The following is a 17974-nucleotide window of genomic DNA, read 5'->3' as shown; positions in this document are numbered from 1 at the left end:
CCCAAGACTTTTCCGGTAGAGCCAGCAGCAGGTCAAAATATTCACTTAAACCTCTGAAATATCTAAACATGTACTGGATGGATTGACAGTAGTTTTGTACAGACATGAATGGTTCCCAGTTGATAATCCTAATTATTTTGGTGATCCCCTGACTTTTTCTGTGGCGCAGTTGACGTGTGCCTTTGCGTGAAATGTTTATTCAACTATTGGATGGATTGTCTTGAAAGTTGCTACAGACATTATTACATAAATAGTGCCTCCATCAGGTCAAAATTTAAATGTGTCTAATACTTTGGTTTATGACTAATTACTGCAAAAGAAATGAAATTCCCATCAGCCTCAGCTGGACTATGGTTTTTGTGCGTAGAGAAAATGTTAGCATGCTGACTTGCGAAAATAAGATGGCCACATGGTAAATATTATGCCTGCTAAACAGACCATTTTGCTATGTTACTGTTGTGATTGTGAGCATGTTAGCATGCCGGGGTGTGTATTTAGCGCGGAGCACCACTGTGCCTAAATATGGCCTCGCAGAGCTGCTAGCATGGCTATAGATCTGTACTCTGGTTACAATATATAGAGAACCCTGTTGTGAAGAGAATGTATCGAAGGCAAAGTCATTGCAAAATGAGCCGCCTCTGTGATTTCATACTTGCATTTTTGCATCGTATTCCAGATATGACCCATATGTCAACCTCACTAGAAGAAACATGATGAAACAAATCAGATATAAAAGTTTTTGGGTTTTTGTAGACAGTGGATACAATAATAGATGAATAGGTCCTCATTAGTTCATACTGTGCCATGTGCACAACTACATCTGCATATTAGTCTTCATTATCCAAAGCACGAGCAGTAAGGACTCTGGGGTTTCTCAGGTCTTTTAGTTAACTTCATCCATTTGCTAGCCTGCACTCTACTTCTCTCCCATTCTCATTAGCCTGTGTATGAGAGACACCAGCATGAATGAGACACCCACTGGGAACCTAAACCAGTTAATTTCTTTTAACAGAACCTGTTTATTGGAAGTGCAATGCTTAGTTCTGAGTTGGTAAAAGTAAAACCAAAGAATTAAAGGAATCTATTTTCTTTTGACAGTATTTTTTGCGAGGTAGTTCAAAAGACAATATTAACAGCATTGTCAGGCTGTGAATTTGTCAGCAAAAGTGACACTATAGCAGCTTTGTGGAATTCTAGCCCTATCAGCTTTAACACAATGTGTACCAGTCCCTAGAAAAAGACAATAACCTTAAATCTATTCAACTGCTTGTCCCCCGAGTTCTGCTGCTATTTCCATATGGCTGGTGAGCTAACGGAAAAAACCGATGGCTGGTTGAGTTTGTGTCTGTCGTCTAGAGAGGCTTGTATACGTGCTGTCCAAAACCCTGACAGCAGCTTTTTACTCTGCGGCAACTTGTCACGGTTTGGGTCATGTGGGTACACTGTAGACAGCCACAGTCTTGCCTCCTTTCCAGGTTAGCCACTGTTTCACACAGTATTTCATTTCTCTCCGAATGGGCTGACAATGTGCAGAAAGTTATTTATTTTAGCTTAAACTAGAGACCATCTTGTGATGGGTTCACACCAGCCGCAAAGCCTGTCAACATATTGAAGTTCCGATCCATGAGTACTCAGTTATTACTACATTATTGCATGAGTACTCGGTAGCCATGGGTTGGATCACACCCATCCTCGAACTCGGCCTTGATTTTGATCTCAACTACACACCTGTAAAATTTCATGACCATCTTGCATAGTAGTTAGGATATCATGGTGATAGAGTCACTACAATCCAAAGACGAACAGATGCACGGGTGGACAGACAGACAGGCGGTAAAGTGGGGGGAGGGACAGAGCGGACAAACGGGTCAGACCCTGCCAAAGTACCCAAATCCGCCTTTGTGGTAGTTCCTCCTACAGTAGGTGTCTCGGACCACATTTCGCCATGATAACACACACACACAAACGAATACACACACAGACACACACAGACTCAAAAGGTGAAAACAGTACCACCCATGCTTTCACAGCTCGTAATAATGCATAGTTGAAAATAGTAAATATTTATCTATGTGATTTCAAGTGAATGCCCACACACTCAGAGGCTTTTGTAATTTGCCACCCAACCCACATGTTGCAACGATCTGCTACTTACAGTAGGAATGAGATATGGATTACCCGTTGGTATTTTCTTTCTTTAGATCTGATTTGAGTGAAAAGTCATGGGACTTTTTCATTGCTTGGTGAGTTTTTCTATTATGACAAGGTGTGTGTTGCAAACAATGGGGGACGTTCAGCACACTGTAGCCTCTCTCTCTTTCTTTACATATATGAATATATAATATGTATATGATATACAGTTAGTTCCATAAATATTTGGACTGTGACACAATTTTTGTAACTGTGCTTCTGTACACCACCACAAATGGATTTGAAACGAAGCCATCAAGATGTGATTGAGGTATAGACTTTCAGCTTTAATTCAACCATTTAGGAATTAACAGCCATTTTTATACATAATCCCTCCATTTTCAGAGGCTCAAAAGTAATTGGACAATTGACTGACAATCATTTTGATGGCCAGGTGTGGCCTGTTTCCTCGTTATTTCATGACAAATGAAGCAGATAAAAAGTCTGGAGTTGATTCCAAGTGTTGAGTTTGCATTTAGTAGCCCTTCATGGGAACTCTCAATTAGCGGTCCAAACAGGTGTCAATGCAAATGAAGGAGGCCATGATTAGGCTGAAAAAACAAAACAAACCTATCAGACAGATGGCTGAAACTTTTTGTAATTCTTTATTTTTGTTAACCCCCTGACACTGGTCCCAGCTACTCTGCAGGAGACGAGTTGGACTCACCAGGGTCCAAGTAAAGTCCACTTCCTTTTGTTTGGTGTCGTGAGTCACTTATACTCAACATATGTATGTTGCAGCCTAAGAGTTATCGTCAATATTTTCTGCCAGACATAACAATTTCTCCAGTACTCCCTGTGCTATGACAACATAAAATTCACTAATACATAAGAGGAAAAAAGTTGTTTCCTTCTCTGCTTCTATAAAGGAGGCCCTGGCAGATTGTCTACTATTGCTTAGCAGTGACAGCGCTGCTGGGGGAGGAATTGCTCTAATGGCTCCAAAGACAGGTTTGTGAGTGCAGCGAGAATACTGCCAGCCACAGAGAAAGCGCTTAAACCTCTGCTAAGTACCCCCCTCTTCAGCCTCTCTATATGACATACTTTACCATTTCTACTCAGGTCTCATTGCAGTGGGCCAGTAGAAATATCCCTCTGTGTGGATGATGCAATTGAAAGAAGCTGGTACTTTTTTTTGATTAAATCCTGGAGGAGTGGGAAGCAGAACCTGATCCTGGGCCAGCCGACACCAGCGCTCTCCTTTTGAGAAGGCAACCTATTTTAGTGAGCAAACTGTTCCTCAAATCCATTCCAGTTCTGGAGCATCAACCAACCTCTGCTCCCCTCTCCTGGCTTCTGCATTTAAATTTTTCTTTGTAGCTTGCACTAGGGTGGAGAATAAGAGACTCTTCAATGTTGCTGCTAACATTATTGATGAGGGGAGTGAGAGGCCCACAGCCCAGAGGCCTGAAATTCTTGTATTTCTTAAGAATAATCTGGCGCCCGTGGTGTAGGAAACAAAACATAACTGGCACGTCAGATGGGGCCGAGACGTGTCAGAAATAAAAGTCAAAAGCCAGTTTCTAAAATGGAGGAATTTAGTGTGTGTATTAGATTACAAGTCTTTTTTTTTTTTACTGTGGAAAATATAAGGTTGCTCCATTGTAGTGGCTTTATGTTCCTGCTGCGAAAGGGTGGAGAGAAAATAACGGTTCAGTAATCTTAAAAAAAAAAGAGAAGGAAGAAAAGCTAGAACAAAAAAGTCAGTGAGAATTTAAACCTTTTGTGACGTATGTTCTCTTTGGTCTTCTACAGTCTGTGTAAGAGTTATTTGAAATGTTTAGTCTATGAAATGACAGAACATTTAACGATATCCATTCGAATTTTTCCTGATCAAAGTTTATATTTTCAAATATCTTGTTTTGTCCGACCACCAGCCCGAAACCCAAAGATATTCTTTTACAATCATATGAAAAAAAGAAAAGCAGAAAATCTTTACATTTTAGAGGCTGAAAACAGCAATCTTTTAGTTTGCTTTTTTTGCTTGAAAAAATGATTTAAACAATTGATTATCAAAATTTTTGCTTATAAAAATTATTTTTCTGATGATCGACTAATTGATTCACCAGTCAGTCACTGCAGTTTTAGAATTAAGGTGATATATTTATCAAGGACCTTTGTCTTCGACTTGACTTGTAAACGTAGTCATATTTTTTAAAAGTTTATCATTTGCCAGTGTCACTCAAAGCTATAAATATAATATTCTCAGCCTCATAATAAAAAATGTAAATGAGTGTTTTTAGTCAAATTAGCTGTAGAATATGTAAATAATGGTCATCTGTCGTCAGGGAGTAAAATTATTAGGATGAGTCATCAAAGGGCTGCTGGGGTAAACATTTGCTCCATCTGTGATACCAGCAGCTTCCTTATGGCAATCCCTCTCTTACCCTCTGCTTGTGACCTTTCCCCGAAGAAAGAACACAACCTCAAGTCTGATTTTGTTTCTATTAGGGTTTTCAGGTTTGATTTTTCTATTTTTTTAAACCACAAAATCCAATGTTTTTAGTGCTGTGCAAGACACACAAGCTTGAGAAAAGTGGTGTTCAGCCTCTGTGGCAGGGATGATTCTCTGAAACATAGTGATGGAAGGAACTCACCCTTCAGCCGGTAGAGAAAGTAGTGATGTTTACATGTGACTAACATCAAAGGTCAAACCAAGTCACAGAGGAAATTAGTAAGTCAGGTTACTAATGCAGTCTTTGCTCATTTACAAAAACTGGCCATTACACTGCAAGTGTAAATATGCGACTAATTGTGTTCATTTGATCACTTTCCAGAGTCAGAGGCTTTGAACATCAACATGTTAGTCATGTTGAAATTTGAGACACCTATACTATAATCTGTACTTGCAAAACTTGTTACACATTCACGCAGTCAGGTCACACTCGTTACACCATAAAGACACACTCACACACACGTGCATAAAGACACTGGCGGTAAAACACCTGTGGCTATGTTCTGCGGGAGGACAACATCTTGGTTCACTTGCTGTGCCACTGTAGATCATCTTGACAGTGTTTTCTCATAATATCAAATCTGCACAACACCTTCCACAGGATAAGCAAAGATGTAAAACACCTTAATGCCATAGAGGACATTGTGTAAGTATATGAAGATATAGCATTCCTGGAAAAAGGGAAAGTCAATACAGAAGGGAGTGTAAATACAGAAATACTCTGTTTTTGTTATTGAACATAAAATCTATAAAGCGTAAAAATGGAGGCCTGCACTAACAGTGGAAGTTGTGTCTTGATTGACAGAGTAATTTATTTCAGCAGAGTATTAACTTTGAGACAGTTTTGTAATGATTTCATTTATGTTTTTAGCCAGGCCTGTGGTGTGGATCTATGTATGTCAGTTGATCCACCACGTTGGTTCAGATTGAAATATGTCAACAACTATTCGATGGATTGACAAAAAAAAAATTGAACAGATATTCACGGTGCCCGCATTTATTGCTGCTCGTTAAGTATATAGATAGAGTTTAATGTGCACAGTGATGCGACTACTGCAAATATAGTCAGGCATTGCATTTAAGCAGTAAACCTTAAAATTTCCAGTAATAAAAACTTAATAGGTAAGAGAAATATTTCAATTCTCTACAGGAAATGGGGCTTGGAGTTTTACTTTTTAATAAAATTACCCCTCATCCTAAGGATGGCCTCTTTATTTCAACAATTTCATTTGAAATCTTGTGAATCTTGTAAATCTTGAATGTAAAATTGTCCTGTCGTCTTGATGTGCTTAAAAACACAGAATATCACTTTCTTGACTGACCTTGTCGCCAGAGCAGATATTTAAATAATTAATGAAGTTAACGACGTTGTGTGGTGGCTGCAGGTGTTTTATAAATCAAATGGACATAGTAGTGCATAAACAGAACATCCAACTGATGGTTCTGCAAAACCTATAACTGTATTTTTCATAAAGGAATGATAGTGGCTTCTTCTCATTTGTCTCATTTGAGATTTGGACGGTGTGACAGAGTGAGATAGAGCCTCTCATGCCAAAAGCATGAGAATGAGCCTGATGGGAATATCATTAGCATTTGCTAATGATATTCTCATCAACCTCACTTTTTAGTGTGAGTTAGCTAATTAGCGAATGTGTTAGCAAACAATACGCTAAACTAAGATGGTGAGCATCGTAAACATTGTACCTGCATAACTTCAGCATGTTAGCATCGTCTCTACTGTGCCTAAGTACAGTACAGCCTTACAGAGCCAATGTGTTCCTTTTAACCTTGGTCAGCTAATGGACAAACTGATCTATATATTTCCTTAAAGCCCCTGATTTAAAAAATGCATCATATGTGCCTATGCAGTAAATTCAGTTCAGCACTTGCTCATATAGTATGCATCTTTATTGCTCAGTCTGTAATGAGTAGGGAAAGCTGGACTTTTTATCTGCCTGCAGCTCACAGCCAGGTGGATACTGAATTGGTCAGTTAGATGAGAGCCAGCCCCTGCCTCTGTGCATCAGGACTGACCTGTCAGCCTGCCTGCCACCTGAGCACAGGTTTCTAATAGCAAGGAGAGGGGATAGAGAAAACTGGGATATTTTGCCTCTCTGAGGGATTTAGAGGGCACTGAGTATCACTCCCAAGGGAAAAGATAGATGGCTTCTCATTTTCAGCAGCATCAGATTAATCCTCTGCAGGTCCACATCATCACAGATTTCCAGCAACGCGATATCGAAAGCTATGAACGGGAATTTTGAGGATTGGTGGAAGATGGGCTGCACCGTGTTCCTCTCTTACAGTATATTAACTCTTTCAGCCTCTCTTGCTATCCCTTCCAGACTGATTCCAGTGCTACTAACTCTTCTAAAAATAGATGATCAAGTAGTAGCAGGTCTGGCACCCAGATAGCCTGACTAGTGTCACAAGGACAGAGGGTGGAGCCACCATCAAGGCCCGCCCAACATGGAAATTTAATGAGTCCTCTACATCCCAGATCTGCAGATCAGTTTTTATCTGCCTGTTGGTGGGGAGGCGATTCTGGGCTGGTCAGTCCTCATTAGAGGGACCCTTGTCAGGCAAAATTTCTAGGATTCCAGGAAGGTCAGCCAAGCTGGAAACTACGGGCTCATTGTCAGTGTGAGTAGAGGAGAAATAACTGGCTCATCCAACTTGCCAGTTTGCACTCTTATATCCTGTGTAATCCTGGGCTTATTATTGCCTGAGGCAGCCACCCTTAGAGAGGGTTTGGTTGGGTCTTTCCCAGAATGTATTACTGTCCAGTCAGATTGATCACTGCTCATGGACCCTTGGTCCAGTATCTAGCCCAGGGAGCAGAGCTGCTGCCTGTTTTCTCCATCACATCACATTGATTGACTGTACAAGAATGTGTTTAAAAGGTTTAGGGATAGAGCTAGTTGTTTCTCGTACAGCTGCCTGCTAATCCTTTGGATTGAATTAAAGAGTTCCAGGGATCAGTCTGACTGGTAACACAGAGGAAATTATTGCAATCATGGTGTTTGTTCCTGTGTGTGTGAAGCTAGATTTTATGATGGTGGTTTTGTTAACGGACATAAACTTCGTGCGCTGTCAGTTATAATTGTTTGTCGACAGCAATATGAGGAAAAGAGCCTTAGCGTCAGCCACGACCTGGGCTGTTTTTGCTTTGGGTGTTAAACTGTAGCAGTGGTTGTTGACTTTCACATATTCTTATTGTGTTCTCTTGAACATACCGAATACTGTGTTTTCACTTGCACCCAAGATATGACATTCCTATATAGTCCTTTAGAGAAATTTAAGCATTTAAGTACTCTGCAAAAGATTTACGCACTAGAAGTAATGTGAGGATGCTTTCAAAAACAATGCCATGAATAGTTTTTATTAATCAATTAACAAATCAAATCAATATTTTCTGTGACCAGAGCTGAAAACAGCACCAGTTCTCCTCAGTACACTTGCACAGTTTTTTTAAGGTACTTGGTACGTAGGTTGTTCCAAGCATCTTGGAGAACTGGCCACAGTTCCTCTGTGGATTCATTCTGTCTGTGTCTTCTGTCTCTTTATGTGATCCAAGACTGATTCCATGATGTTGAGATCACTGCTCTGTGGGGGCCACGACATCTGTGACAGCACTCCTTGTTCATCTTGTCTCTGCAGATATTTCTTTATGACTCCGGCTGTACGTGTGGGCTTGTTGTTATGCTGCAGAATGAATTTGGAACTGATCAAACTGTTCCCTGAAGGTACTGCGTGATGGATAAGAACCTATACATCTAAAGTACCTAAAACTTAGTACTGTACTTTATGTGACAAAAAATCCTCCCTTTAGTACTGAGTTGTTAGCAGTAGTGGTATACCTTGTATTGTGTGTTTGGTTGCAGTTTTTAGCCATGCTAGCAACACAGTTTTAGGGATGGCAATGTCAGTCAGTCCAAGACTTTGGTCCATGACAGACCCTGACTTTTCCCTTAGTGGCATCATGAGGTTGACATGAAATGTTTCAACAACTACTAGATGGATCTCCATGAAATTTAGTACAAATATTAATGGCCCCGGGGATGACTAGCAACACCTTGATGATCCCCTGCGCCATCATCAGGTCAAAATTTCAGTCCAAAACTTTCGTTGGTTTATGACCAAATACCTGCAAAAACTAAAACTGACTGATGTTCCCATCAGCTTCAGCTGTACTTCGTGTTTAGTGCTAATTAGCAAATGTTAGCACGCTAACACGCTAAACTAAGATGGTAAACTAACGTGGTAAACATTACATCTGCTTAACATCAGCACGTTAGCATTGTTATTGTGAGTTTGTTAGCCTGTTGGTGTTAGCATTTAGCTCAAGTACCACTGTGCTTAAATGCAGCTTTACAGAGCTGCTAGCATGGCTGTAGAGTCCTGTTTATACAATATGTCAATACATACAAATCACATTTTTATCAAAATATAAATGTTTACACAGTATAACTAACTCAAGTAACATGTTGAATAGCACTAAAAGGGCAAATGAAATGTTCAAAGATTAAATTTATTTAAAGTCTCAAAAGATACTTTCCAGATCATTGTTTTTTTCTTCTTTTAGGAAGTGAATTGCCTTAGTACTGTAGTTTGCTCTCTGCAACTGCTGGTGTGGTGTGGTGTAGTGGTGATGCAATTGTTATGCCTCTAAGATTAAGTTGTCTTTGACATTAAATATATTCAGCAACATTCATAGTGGTGAGAGTTTCCCTTGATCACAGTTGATAGCTGATTACTATGCCCTCTCACTGTTTCCAGAGGCCCTGAAGATGCTGTGCACTCTGCTCCATATGAATGAGGCTCTCTCAATCAAAGATGATGAGGCATAATCACTGCCAACTGTTGGAACAGGAGGAACATGCAGAAAAGCTAATTCTAGTGTGTATGTGTGCATATAGGGGGATGAAATGCCTCCCTTAATCCTTTTTCAAAAAACAAAATCAAGTATGTGTGTGGGTTTGTTTGTGTGGGCAGGAGATGCATACAAAAGCCACGCAAATCCAAGCTGTTCCCTGGGCTCACTCTATCATTCACCAGGAGATGCCAGGTAATGTTCCTTCTGGGCTTTTCTCCCTTCCTATTCCTATTCCTGTTTTTTTGTTTTTTTTTTTCTCAGCAGTTAATGTGATGGGATGGGATAAAAGCCAGTGAGAGTGTTGTATGTAGTCCATAAAACCCTGCAGTAAAATAGTATTTTCTTTGTCTGTTAAAAGATGCTCACTGCCCTAAAGAATTTTATTAGAAGAGATTTTTATCATCACTTTACTGTATAAACGCTGTTTCCACCCGGCCAAGACTGCAAATACTGGATGGAGAGCACTAAATCCTTGTTATTTTCCAATTAGCTCGATGTTCAAATGATCACACATAGACGCAATATTGTATATGTGTACTGTGTATTAAACTGTCTATTCATTGATTTCATAGTACAAATTTAATTAATGTAATTATAGTACCCATAATTAGACACTCATTCGTTCCTGACATTTGTCATTTAATCAGCAAAGGTATGTATTTTTTAATGCTGTGAACAGTGGAGATAAAGTTGTGCATCCATTGCAGGGCAGTATAGTGAAGTCTTCCATAATGGTCCTTCTGGCCTTGATATCAACTTTCGATCAGAAGTAAGATGCAAATGGCACCCAGCAGAATCCCAGGCAGTACCCTGTAGCCAGTTCTTTAATATTTTAAGCGAGATTACTTTTTTATTTCCATCTAAAAGTTACAGTTTCAAAATAACAAAAAAGCACCCTGCATCCGGTCAGTACTTAGTATCACCCCCTATGGCAAGTATCATAGCTTATAAACACTTTTTGAAGCAGCTGAGAGTCTTTAAGTTTTGGGGGATTTTCAATCATTCTTCCTGCAAAAGTCTTCTAGTTCTGTGAGAATCTTGGGACATCTTCCATGCAGTGCTCTTTGAGGTCTATTCACAGATTTTCAATGATGTGTAGGTCGGAGGACTGAGAGGGTATTTGCAAAACCTTCAGCTTGTGCCTCTTGAGTTAGTCCATTGTAGATTTTTAGGTGTTTAGGATCATTATCCTGTTGTAGAAGCCATCACTCTTTTCATTTTCAGCTTTTTTTTACAGACAATGTGATGTTTGCTCCCGGAATTTGCTGGAATTTAATTGAATCCGTTCTTGAATCCACTGGCTGCAACACAAGCCCAAAACATGATGGATTCACCCCCGAGCATAACAGTTGGAGAGGTGTTCTTTTCATGGAATTCTGCACCCTTTTTTCTCCAAACATTCCTTTGCTCATTGCAGCTAAAAAGTTGTATTTTAACCTCATCAGTCCACAGGACTTGTTTCCAAAATGTATCATGCTTCTTTAGAAATTCTTTTGCAACCGTCTGATACTGAATTTTGTGGTGAGGACACGGGAAAAGTTTTCTTCTGATGACTCTTCCATGACTGTCATATTTGTGCAGGTGTTGTTGTACAGTAGAGCAGTGCACCACCACTCCAGTCTGCTAAATCCTCCTGAAGGTCTTTTGCCGTCAAACAGGGATTCTGATTTGCCTTTCTAACAATACTTCGAGCAGTTGTCTGTGAAAGTTTTCTTTGTCTTCCAGACCTCATCTTGGCCTCCACCGTTTCTGTTAACTGTCATTTGTTAATTACATTACAAACAGAGGAAACAACTACCTGAAAACACTTTCCTATCTTCTTACAGCCTTGTCCTGCTTTGTGGGCATCAGTTATTTGAAATTTCAGAGTCAGCTGCTTAGAGGAGCCCATGGCTGCTGATTGTTGGAACAAGGTTTGAGGAGTCAGAGTATTTATAAGTTTGAAATTTACATCACTTGTCCTTTCCTAACAATGACTGTGAACAAGTCATAGCCCTTAAATAATTAAGGTATGAGACTTTGGTAAAAGTTACCTGAGAGCTCAATTCTCTTGTAGTGCCGAAACTTTTGCATGGTGCTTCTTTCCTTATTTTCACTGTAAACTAGTACACAACAAAAGTAATACACTAATCTTGCTTAAAATGTTGACAAGAGTGTTTCAACTTTACCTTTATGCCTTTTGGAAATCAGTTCATCTTCTGCTCACTTAACTATTCACAGCAACAGAAATTTTGACCAGGGGTGCCAAAACCTTTTCTTGCCACTGTACAGAGATCCAATAGTCTTATGTATGTACGCTGCCTCAGCACTAGCAAGACTGTAAATGTTTACAATTTGACCTTTCCTACAGTACAGGAGGGATCAAAGCTCAAAGACTGAGCTTCTACTTTCAAACGTGAGATAAGACGCAGCCTATTTCATTTCTTTTGATCAGCTGACATTTACATAGTGCGGTTAGATTACCTTACAGTATGTTTTCCAGGTCTGTGTTTAACAGCGACGCACCGTGCAGGTCAGCAGTCTGTATGTTCCACATGCATTTCAGGGACAATTCTCACACTCACACACACGCATGCACATACGTTTCACTATCCCTGTGGATAGTAAAGCACACACGCACACACCTGTGCGCATACACACAGCCTATTATCTCACAGACACAAGCGCTCAATACAAATTTGCCAAAAATTCATTCAAGAAACAATTGTGTAACGTTACTACTCACAATTTAACAGAATTTCAGTATACTGAATGTTGTCACAATCATAGGGAGTAGTGGTGCAACTGACGATTTTTTTCAGTATCGATTAATCTTCTGATTATTTTCTCGATTGGTTAATTTGGTTTAATTTCGTTTCTTCTATGAGACATCAGAAATACTGAAACTTCAAAAAGTGTGGTCTCCAAATACAGTCCAGACCGTAAGTATTCGTCAAATGACTTTAGATGAATTTGACTGAAATAAATTTTTTGGTTCAGGCTCTGACCTTCCTCACATTCAATCTGAAATAAAATAATGGATACTACATGAAAGTGCCAAGTCTCAGCTTTAAGTCGATGAGGTTTACATCAATATATAAAGAACTGTGTGGAACATATAGCCCTTTACACGCATAGCGCCCATATTATAGTGGTTTAAAGGTAATTGGACAAATAAAAATGAAGTTAAAAAAAAATCATATTTAATATTTTGTGGAAAATCCTTTGCAGTCAATGACTGCCTCAAGTCTTTGACCCATAGACATCAGCTGACTCTTTGTATCCTCCCTGGTGATGCTCTCCCGTGGGGTTCACTGCAGCCTCCTTCAGCTCTTCAGCCTGTGGGGTCTCTGCCTTTAGTCTGCTCTTCAGCAAGTGAACCGCTGAATGTTCAGACTATGATCAGGTGACTGACACCACCAGTCGAGCATATTTCACCTCTTCACCCTGAAAAGCTCTGTGGTTGCTTTGGGCAATATGTTTAGGATTGTTGTCCTGCTGAATGATGAAATGTTGTCTGATGAGTTTTGATGCATTTGACTGAATCTTGGTACATAGTTTGCTCCTCTGTACCTCTGCTTTCATCCTTTTGCTTCTATCAGCAGTGAAATCATCAAAAAGGCCAGGGTGACGGTTCCATTGGAGCCATACATGCCCAAGTCATTACAGGACCACTGCCACGTTTGACAGATGAGGTGGTGGCTTTGGTCATCAGCTGTTCTTTTTTGTCTCCACACTTTCCTCTTTCCGTCATTTTGATAGAGGCTGAACTTTACAGGTTTCTTTTTGTGTGTTTTTGTGATCTGCAGCCTGGCCTTTCTGTTTTTGAAGTTTTACCAGGGGTTTGCATCTAGTGGTGAATCCTCTGAGGTTATGGTTGCAAATCTTCTCTTGATTGTTGACAAGGAAACATGTCCTCGTACATCCTGGAGATCATTCTAGACTTGTTGTGTAGTCATAAAGGGGTTTTTATTAACCATATTACACCAAAGTATTTTGCAGTCTTCCACAAGACTTGTGCCCCTTGGTCTACTACGTGTTTTGACATTTTTTAGTTTTCCGTACACAGCTGCTTTTTTAGAGTGTAACCAACTGATTTTGGCAACGTTTGATATCACTTACCTCATCATTATTATTATTATTATTATTATTATTATTATTATTATTATTATCATTATCTGCACTTGCGTGGTCACCTCTTCACTCCTCATATTAACAGATAATGCCACCCCAATCTAAGTAGCAACTCTCATTTATCTCTGAGCCACGTGTGATCTTTTTTTGTGCATGAGCTAACTTTGAAACAACACGCAGCTGCCCAATAACCATATAGAAGCCAAGGGTCCCATAACATTTGAACTCTTGAAATTTGGGAAATATGTGTTAAAAGGGTTATATCTTCTACACAGTACTTTCAATGCTGACCTACTCAAATTAAAGGTGAGACTTGGCACTTTAACGTAGCATTCATTATTGTATTGTGAATTGGGTCTGAAGAACAAAAAAATGTTACTGTCCTAATACTTAGGATCTTGACTGTATTTGCTTTCGTCCAAATAACAGTCCAAACCCAGAGGTCGAAATAATAAAAATTATCAATGATTAATCCATTTTCAAAATTCTTGTTGCTAACTAATCGTTGAAGATTTGACATGGAAGAGTAACAATATAAGTATCTCTTTTAATACTGAAGCACATGCACACATTACATTAAAGATTCTAGTCGACCAAATCATCCTAGTGGCTGTATATCTCTTCACTGGTCTCTAGAATAGCTTAACCACATTACCCAGGTTTGGACACACTTCCACAATGCTGAAGGATTTTTTTTACACAATATCAAGATGATTACAGGGTGATTCTTCTTGTAGTACACTGTGGTTACCTTAATGTCTGATCCTCGCTAAGGTTAATTCTTACTGGTGGAGGACTGTAAGCATTTGGCCACGTGAACTCCTGAGGTGGAACAGCTCACATATTGACTGACAACACATCAATATGTGCTGTGTTCCTTCTCAGGAGTTCACAGTTTGTCAATAGCATCAAATGAGCATATGCCTCTGATCTTACAGCACAGAACATCAAATAAAACCTGATAAAATGACACACATTACACCTTGCAGTGTTTTTCATGTATTATGCACATTCAAAAAAATCAGTTTGGGTTTAACATAATTGCAATGCAGATTGTCGTCCTATCATACCTTGTTATCAGAGAACAATCAAAGTTGATTGCATTTGATCCTGGTGACCAAGGTGGTAGGCTACACCACACTTAAAATAATCAGTTTCACTGTTGATGACTAGTTTGGATGAGAAAGAAGACAGTGAATGTGAAATGCACTGCTGCCTCCCACCAAAGGAAGTGAGCACCAAATATATGCTTTCAACATACCGCCTTGCCCTCTGCTCTCTCTCCTTGTATACTGCCATTCCGCGGATACAGATTTTTTTTTTAAAGAAAACATAAATGACTGCGGGTCTGCAAGATCTTTCAGCCATCTCTTTAGTATAAACTGTAGATTCTTTGTCAAGGACCCCAGAGGAGGTAAAGAGACATCTAAATAAACCTCAACATATGCAAGAACAATATACTGTAAATGAAAAACCACTTGATGAATGATTTCCTTTTGGGTGTATTAGTAAGGTTTGTTCCAGAGTTTCTCTGCCTTTCTTGTCAGCAGATAGAGAATTTCATTTTGATTTTGGCCTTGAATGTCTCTGCTGTCTGCACACAACAGAATGATGGGAGAGACAAACATAAGCCAGGTTAAGGGTGAAAGTGGTTTAATAATGGAGCCAAATTGATTCATGTGTTCACCCTCTATGAACCCCCCTCTCTCTTCTTACTGTAATTGTATCTGCCAAAACTTCTTTCCATCTAAACTAGTTGAAAGATGGCAGCTATTGAAAACACTTCATATTCAGACGTGGTTCTCAAGGCTGTTGCCATAGCTTACCTTAAAAGTCTGTCGGCAATAATATGTCACGCTAGAGAGGAAAAGATGTTTAATTTCATCTCCGAGATTTATATGACAAGGTGGATGATAGATGCAGTGGAAACTAATAAGGTGTAAGATGTGAAAGAAAATATTAAAACTAATCAAACAATTGTCTGCTGTAATGAAAATATGTGGTTACCTGATTCTATAAACAAACCAAAGATCCCCATACAGCTAAAATTAATAACCAGTCCACTGCTACTCCCCCGTTTCCGACTTCTACCAGGATATTGCTCATACATGCAGCGGGCTGAGGTGGTGCTATAATGCATAGAAACCCATTTCAAGCGACAGATAATCACTAGTTGTGATAAGAATTAGCAAAATAGGACAGTTTTTTTTTTTTGTTTGTGCTCAAATGAGTCAGGAGTGCATATCCCCTCGCAGCTGACAGTTAAAAGGTTTTTCTTGCAGTCTGAATTTACATAGTTTGAATAACAGTCATCTTAAATATGCAAATAGTACTGGGCAAATGACAGGGGGTGTGGGTGTGTGTGTGTGTGTGTGTGTGTGTGTGTGTGTGTGTGTGTGTGTGTGTGTGTCAGTCATGGGGAACTGATCTCCCTGGCTCCTGACACATACAAGGCTCAATATATGACATTCATGACAAGCCATTATACTACTATACAGAATGTAAATAGCTTGCCTGGCACATAAACCAACAACGTTTCTAGCCTACAAATATGAAACCTCCATGGAGTAAAAATTCACAGTAGAAAGAGTGCACACCATTCTTATTTGCAGGTCCAAGTGCCCTGTTAGTAGTTTTCCAAACGCTGCTTTTAATGGTGCTCTGTGAGGAAAATGCTTTTTGGGTTGCAGGGCATTTTTTCATTGCAATACCGTGAGTGGCCTCTGGGACAAATTCGCTGCAAGGCTGAGTGGAGACACCATATCCAGCTCTCTTAATACATCCATGGTGCAACCCCACAGAACTGCAAGCATGACTGTAGACTCTTACTGTTCTTATAAACATCAGTTAATATATGGGAAATAGTGTATGCGTGGGTTCTACACCTGTCAATCCTCATCTACACTACTCCTATGTACTATTAACGTTTTTCCCAGTTACATTTTGAGGGAAATGTAATTGCTGCTTGGATTACGTTCAGTTTACGTTTTTCTTTTTCTCTTTTTTTCTGTGAACAAAGTGCTACGTTATTTTACTTAAAGTGGAAGGTTGTTGGGGTTCCTGGATAACAATAATAAAGGTTAATCACATATTATTTACTATGAGCAGATATTGTACCGCAAAATATTTTCAGGAAAACAAATCAAATACGTTGTTAGTGACCATTTTGCAGGTAAATTCACAAAGAAGATATTGCGTATTGACAGAGAGATTACTTAAACATGTTTCTTCATATGCTGATTTAAAAAAAAAAAAAGTAGCATTATTTTGCTCACGAAAATATATATAAATAAACTACAATAATGATCTTTTCCTCCACAGACGTTAATCTACTGCAAGAAAAGACTAAACTTCCTGTCCTACTGCTGCATCGCCTTGTCACTGTTATGTCTTTTACCAGCCAGTCACTGTGGAGCCTACATGCCAATTTTGCCATCATTTGCATTAAGTTATAATTTTTCAGCTTTCAACCCCTCCCATGTAGCTGGTCAGCCCCACGTAGCCTGGAATCCCACAATGCTTTACAAAGCGATGGACAGGGTGAAACTTTGCGTTGCCTTACTGTACTGTAGATGCAGCGGTATTTGAGCTAAATTCTAATGTCAGCATGCTAACATACTCACAGTGACAATGCTAACATGCTGATGATTAGCGGGTATCATGTTTACCATGTTCACCATCTTAATTTAGTGTGTTAGCATGCTAACATTTGGAAATTATCACTAAAATACAAGAAATATAAAAACATGGACCTGATGTTGCTCGATGAAAAGTTAAGATATTTTGGTCTGCACCAAAGTGGTGGACTGACTGAGCGACATTGCCACCCCTGGAGCCGTGCTGCTAGCATGGTTAAATATGTGATAAACTACAGTTAGTATTGAGGCGTGGTTGTGCGAATGAGTGTGACCCACCTGTAGAAAACTGTTATTTTTGAATACGAGGCTCTACCTCCCTGACACACTTCAGGAAAAGCATAACATGGCCCATTTACTAAATCTCTCTTGTCTAATACCCACAGAGCTGACTTTTTATTTGGCTCCACTGTTTCTCTTAAGTCTGTGTCTTTTCATGGCACATATACAGACCCAGGTGGCTCCTTGGGAATGAAAACCACAACCACACTTATTCCTCTTGATTCCTGCTGTTACATAGATGGATACTGCTTGAGGTTTAGGGATTTAAGTATCCTTTTCCTTGGATGACTGTGCAAGGTGCACTTTGCTTATCTGTGCTCTTCCACCTGCAGAACAAAACCTGAACCAGAGCTTTGATATTCTCTGTCGGCGGCAATCTGTTGCTGTCACGATTTTCATTTGAGATGAAAGGGGAAAAGCAAA

The 17974-nt window shown here is 39.5% G+C and overlaps 1 protein-coding gene across 6 annotated transcripts in view; it reads left to right on the top strand.

The window, feature by feature from the left end:
* The window catches only part of camkk1a (calcium/calmodulin-dependent protein kinase kinase 1, alpha a), a 91131-nt gene that overhangs the window by 5860 nt on the left and 67297 nt on the right, over positions 1-17974 (top strand). Inside the window, exon 1 of one of the 6 annotated variants that reach the window (XM_040149891.1) lies at positions 7189-7288. The exons of 3 other annotated variants lie outside the window; for them this stretch is intronic. The gene's annotated coding sequence lies outside the window, so the exon portion shown is untranslated. Of the gene's footprint in view, positions 1-7188; positions 7289-8372; positions 8392-9640; positions 9714-17974 lie in introns of those variants that run through there. 2 more of the 6 variants (XM_040149892.1, XM_040149890.1) reach the window with 2 other exon arrangements.

The sequence above is a fragment of the Xiphias gladius genome, chromosome 17 (assembly GCF_016859285.1).
Source record: "Xiphias gladius isolate SHS-SW01 ecotype Sanya breed wild chromosome 17, ASM1685928v1, whole genome shotgun sequence".
In the NCBI taxonomy this organism is placed as follows: Eukaryota; Metazoa; Chordata; class Actinopteri; order Istiophoriformes; family Xiphiidae; genus Xiphias; species Xiphias gladius.
The sequence above is the reverse complement of the archived record's forward strand: the minus strand, read 5'-3'. Positions and strand labels throughout refer to the sequence as shown.